Source organism: Miniopterus natalensis, chromosome 9 (genome assembly GCF_054644295.1).
Source record: "Miniopterus natalensis isolate mMinNat1 chromosome 9, mMinNat1.hap1, whole genome shotgun sequence".
Classification (NCBI taxonomy): Eukaryota; Metazoa; Chordata; class Mammalia; order Chiroptera; family Miniopteridae; genus Miniopterus; species Miniopterus natalensis.
Genome location: NC_142089.1, coordinates 28,376,468 through 28,382,467, shown reverse-complemented (window position 1 = coordinate 28,382,467; position 6,000 = coordinate 28,376,468). Strand labels below are relative to the sequence as shown.

General features: G+C 45.5%; 1 long non-coding RNA gene across 1 annotated transcript; it reads left to right on the top strand.

The window, feature by feature from the left end:
• The first annotated feature begins 492 nt into the window (after window positions 1-492).
• LOC148092427 (uncharacterized) lies at window positions 493-5,876 on the top strand. Its single transcript, XR_015714985.1, has 3 exons — window positions 493-746; window positions 3,247-3,560; window positions 5,561-5,876. It is a non-coding gene; the product is annotated as an uncharacterized LOC148092427 (long non-coding RNA).
• Window positions 5,877-6,000: the final 124 nt, after the last annotated feature.

Here is a 6,000-nt window from a genome sequence, read left to right as displayed (position 1 = left end):
AAAGGTCACTGTCTTAGTTTAGGTCCCCAAAAAACAAACCCTGAGATAAGGACCCAAGTGCAAGGGGCTTATTTAAGAAGAGCTCTCCTCTCAAGAAAACAGTGGGGAAATGGGAAAATGAGCCGGGGAGGTGGGGCAGCCAGCGAAATGCTTGTCATCCAGCAAGTTGCTACCATGGATAACCTGAGCTAATCCTGGGGGGAAGCCTGAGGAGCCAGTGTACCCCTGTCACAGAATCATCCCACATGAGGGATGTGGGGCTAGTATTTTTCACCAACCCCAATCAGTCTTGGTTGAGGCTGCTCCCAAGGAGCCTTAATTCCCTTCACTTCTGGACTGCTGTGGGGAGGGGGCAAAGCAGGCTCTGGCGGCCACGAAAATGCAGGTGCTGGCAGGCAGAAGTTAGGCAGCGTTCCCTGTTAATGAAGACGAGGGGATAAGAATGGGCAATGGCCAGAGCCACTCGGGTCAGTCACATAGCATGTAACTGTCAGAACTGGAATCTGAATGCAGACGTGCCTAACTCCGGAGACCTTACCTTTAATGACCTGGCTTTGCAGAGAAACAAGCCTTCCTGTGACCTTGGGCCAGCCACTTCATGTCACTGAGCTCCGGGACCTGGCGGGGATTACGCTGTCTGCCACACCTGACTCAAAGCACTGTCGCAAGATGACAGCTTGGACGTGTCAGCACTTCGATGACCAGCAAGCCATCGTTGGTTCAGCAGTACTGACCATCCCCCTCAGGTGAGCAGGAGCCACATCAGGCAGACATTCAGAGCTCTCCTGAAGATAACTAATTAAAGGAAATTAATAGAAGATGGGCCCGTTCCCTGAATTTATTACATGAGTAGTTTTCTAGATTAATGACATGGTATGCAATGCACACACAGCTCATTGAAATACAGTATAAGTCCTTGATGAGCTCTGGAGTGTTCCATTTTCCTGGCAAGAGGGAAACAAATACACAATTGCTCATCTCCATGCACTGGCAGCCTCCAGGTCTGGAATCTCCCAGGAGGGAGCTTAACTGCTCCGTAAGCTTCAAACTCAAGGGCTCCTCAATGCTAAGCTCCTGACGAACCACATTAAAGTAAAAATGACAAAGATGCCAGTTGACATATGTATTAAACATGCAGATCCTGAAGGAGCTAGTGTGGGCTGCTCATGCCAATGTTATGTCGCAGATGAGAAGTCAGTAATGCTGCAGGCCTCCCACCCACTGAAGTTCATACTTTAGGGTAAGGTCAAGATGAACTGGAGGTTTGAACCCTGGGCAGGCTGACTTCAAGCCATTGGCTTCAAGCCATGACTTCAAAACACTGAAGATGTTTTTACAGCTTCTCCAACCACTGGAGAGCAAATGTGAATTAGTAGCAGAGAACAATTCTGTGGCAAAAACCTACACCAAGATTTCTATACCCAACCCAACCCTAGTACAAGCCTGCATATGCATTTACCTAGATTTTTTTAAAAAATAGGGAACATGAGTTAAACAAAGAAGTGGGTTAGTAAAATTAGCATGTTTACTCCTGGGCACTAAGGCTGTAATTCGGGTAGTTTTTACCAGGTGAACGATGGTGCTAATGTCTCCATCTACTATTACTAATGCCAGGAGATTTACACACGCTATTAATCATCCCAATAACTGTGAAGGAAGGTACCATGGTCCCCATTTTGTAGAAGAGGAGTTGGAGACACAAAGGGTGACGTGCCCAGAGGCAGCCACATCACTAGTAAGTGGTAGAGAGAGGGTTCAAACTCACTTCAGACTGGCTTCAAAGCCCAAGCACTTTGACACCAAGGCACCACCTCCAACTGTCTAAATGTTCCCCAGCCTCAAAATGCAGCTTTAAAACTCACAAATTGTGCCAACAATTCCAGATCCTCGTCTCTAGCCTAACACCATCCCAGAAATTCAGATTCATATAGTGTTTTGATTACCAGGAGTCTCAAACTTAAACAGAACTTTTGATTTCCACATTTTTCCCCCTGCCCCAAATATCCTCCACTTATCCACGCAAAGGGTACTATGATCTGGGTCCTCAGGCCAAACATTTTGTTGCTATTTCTGATGCCTCTGTTTTGATCCTTCATTTCTTTTCTTTTCTTTTTTTTTTTTTTTAATATATCTTTATTGATTTCAGAGAGAGGAAGGGAGAGGGAGAGAAAGATAGAAACATCAATGATGAGAGAGTCATTGATCAAGCCCATAACCCAGGCATGTGCCCTGACTGGGAATCGAACCCCGATCGCCTGGATCCTAGGTCGACCCTCAACCACTGAGCCACGCCCGGGCGGGCGATCCTTCATTTCTAACACATTAATAGACCTACAAAATACACCCCAAATCCATCCACCTCTCCCCATCTCCATTAGAGCCACTTTAACCCAGCAACCATCACCTGCAGCCTGTGTGAGTGCAAAACCTTCCTAAGGATGCTGCTTTCCCCTCCACTCCCCTGCCAGGGGAGCAGGAAAGCAGCTATAGACAGTTCATACACAAATGGGCATGGCTGTGTTCTAAACCAACTCAATTTACAAAAATGTGTGGTAGTGCAGATTTGGTCAGCGGCCTGTAGCTTGCTGACCCCTAGCTCAGAGCAGCTTTTCTCACCCAGGTTGCTCGTTGGAACTACTCAACAGAGAAAATGATTAAAGTAATATGCTCTCAATTCTCCCAAGCATGGCAAAGATCTAGAGCAGTGGCTCTCAAAGTGCAGTCCTTGGCCCTGCAGCCTCAGCATCACCTGGGTACTGGACAGAAAAGTAATCCCAGGGCCCAGTCCTGAATCAGAAACTCTGGGAGGGGGGCTCAGTAGTCTGCACCATAACAAGCCCCCCAGGAGATTCTGATGCACACTCAAGTTTAAGAGTCTAGAGTAATCAAGAAAAGTTCTTCCCATTGCCATGGTGTAAATTCAGGGGTATAGCTAATTAGCAAACACAGTTTCCCTAATCATGGGGATTGGTGATCTAATATGGGAAAATTTTTCAAAATATTTAACAACCAGCATAGCAAGAGCAGCAACCAATCAGAATAGGTGGCAGCCATAGCACCCGAGCAGGGTTCTGAACCCCCCCCCTCCCTTACGTCAGGTCTTTCCTTGCTGAATCTTGGATTAGTCTGCAGGGTTCTGGGAGGCTGGGGTAGAGGAGAGGCATTTAAGGGGGAAGCAACTATGGGGGGGGGTAGATATTTACCAATTGTATGAAAGTCTTTCTCTGTTTTTAACAACTGATACAGCTGTGCCAGTGAACACCATCTGCAAAGCTGCCCTGGTTCAATCGGCACAAGCCTCAGCATTTCTGATCAGTGACTAGAGAAGCAACAGCCAGCTTTGCCGCACGTGATATGTATCCACGAAGATAGCAACCTGAAGATGAAGCCAACACAGGAGGAGTGCACAGCTGCAAGAACCAGAGAAGAATGGAGAAGCCCCCCTAAAATCCATCCTACTTCTGGGCGTCCCATTCACCTGATGCAGTGCAAGTCCAATTTTCTAGCTTTTGCACCTGAAGGCATTGTATCTGCTGAAACCACCAAAGAGGCCCAGAGAGGTATCGTGAGGGGAGGGAGACCTGTTTCTGAGGGCCCTAGGGATCTGTTCTCCTACTTTCCAAAGACTTGGGTAATGCAGCACCCCCTTCTTTGTTGGAGGGTCTGGAGAGGGAACAGCTCAGCCACCCTTCGCCCCAGCTGCGTGTTGGGCGGCTGCAATGCTTGTTTATTAGTGAAAAGCATCTGATCTGAGAGGCCCGCCTGACAAGTTCATTACATATCATTTTAATTAGCTGATTTACATTTAATTTACATTTCAATTAATGTCTTTAGCGACAAAACGCCGCCTTAATAGGGTAATTGCCTGTTAGGCAATATGTAAAAGAATAAATAGTCACATTCTGAGGAAGAATTCCTATTTTCAATTTTTTATTACCATAAATAACTGAAATAATTATTGCTCTTAAGGGCCACGTCCTCGTTTCCTTCTGGGCCTAATTATAAAGACTTAGTACCTCATTAAGCAAAATGGTTTTGGAGCCACAGAAAAACATTACTCGAATCATGACTCATTAGTTTTGACAAAAGGGGAAAACTGTGATAGTAGTCACATTTGGGGGTGCTGGGGGTTGACAGCTAATACAGGGGACCCTTGTCCTCTCTGAGCCTCAACGGCTGATGGCAGAAGGTATCTCTGTTCTGCAGGCCTGTTGGGCTATGGTCTGGGGGTTGCTCAGATAGCTTCTTCTAGTATTTCTGCAGATAAGGAGCTCACTACCTCTTGAGGCAGACTCTGTAGAGCTCTGGATTTTAAGTTCTTTCTTAAGTTAAAATCTGGCCCCCTCTTTGAATCAACTGTGGTTGTTGCCTGGTAGAGAAGATGTTTTGCCAGGGGTATAATTATGAGCTAACCATTATTGTGTAATAAGAGACTCTGACCACCCAGAATAGGCAGGAATGGAAATGAATTGGAAAGGAGGGCAAATGATCCGAGAAATGGGGAGGAGACCCTGTATTTTGAGAGTTCAGGAGGAAAAGCTGCCATTCGCCCAACGCGAATACTAGAGGAGGGTAAGGGACTGGGGTTTGGGTCTGAAGAGTCAGACACCAGGGTCACAGTGCAAATAGGGCTAGCTTGTCCTTCAAAGGCGGCTGGCTGTTTAAGCTAAAAGAGTAAGTACTATGAATTGAAAACTTTAGGGCCCAAGCAAGGGGTTCCTTTAGGCTAGGGTTATCCTTCCCCCAAGAACCATGGCAGTCATACCGGCAGCTCCCTGCTGGGCTGTCAACAGTGCCGGCGCGTGGGGGCAAGTGCAACGGCAGCATGGGGTGTCCCGAGCTTAATCACCCGGCTCCGAAAGCCTGAGGGACCCCGGTTTGGATCTGATTCTTAGAGGGAAGAGGAGAGGACTCAGGAGAGAGACACTGGGCTTCCAGGAAATAACTCGCCTAAGGGGTGAGGGAAGGGAGAATCTCATTAGCATTAGGAAAAAAGCGACCGTATTTGCACCCTAATATTTCGGGTGTGTTTACTCCAGTTAGTTGACCACTGGTCTTAGCTCTGTCCTCTCTCCCACCCTGAACCAGTTTGCTCTGTGTCAGCCCTCCAGCAACTAAATGATAAGCTCTGTTCCCTCCTTCCACCTTTGCTCACTCCCGAATCACATTTCCAAGGTAAATACCTCTAGCCCTTCAATTCTTCTTAACCACCTTTTTTTAGGGTATGGTTTTCAGATCCCTTTACACCTTAACCACTCAGGTCTGGAAGTTACCAGATTTGTTGATAGCCTTTGTAAAGCAGGTACCAAAATCTGAAGGCAAACTTCAGAATTAGTCCACACGATGCAGGGCGTAGAGCAGTGAGTCTCAGCCCTACCTGACCCAACGCTCCTTTTTCTATAAAAAATATTTTGTAACACTTCTTCATATGAAATTCACAGAAAATATAACTTGTGTATGTGTACAACTTTTAAAAATACATATATTATTCTATAAAGGAGAAATAAAAGGGAAGTGACATATAATAGGATAATCTGTATTTCCATATGTACATGCACAGGCACAACTACATAAAAAGATATAATGAAGTGGCCCTTGCTTTCATCTCTTCGTAAAATTACCTGAATGTGAGAACCGCTGCAACTGACTCAGTCAGGTATGTTGAATTGGTGATTCAGATACTGCCACTAGCTGAGAGACGTGTGTTTTTCTAAACTCTTCTAGAGTTCTGAACAAAATATAGTTTTTTCTGGATTTAATAGGAAGTTGCATTATTCCTGGAAAAACTACTCTGTATTAAAATTATGCAAAAAAGGCTTTGAGATTATATGTGAAATGAAGTTAGGCTGTAAATTCAGATATTTATAAATAAGTTTTTCACCTATAAGAATATGTGAAGGGATAGGGTTTGGGGATGCTGAACAATTCGTTATGTAGGAATGCCTGGCATTTCTGAATATTTCCCAGTAAGTGCCAGGATTATTGTGTCAGCCATTTTTA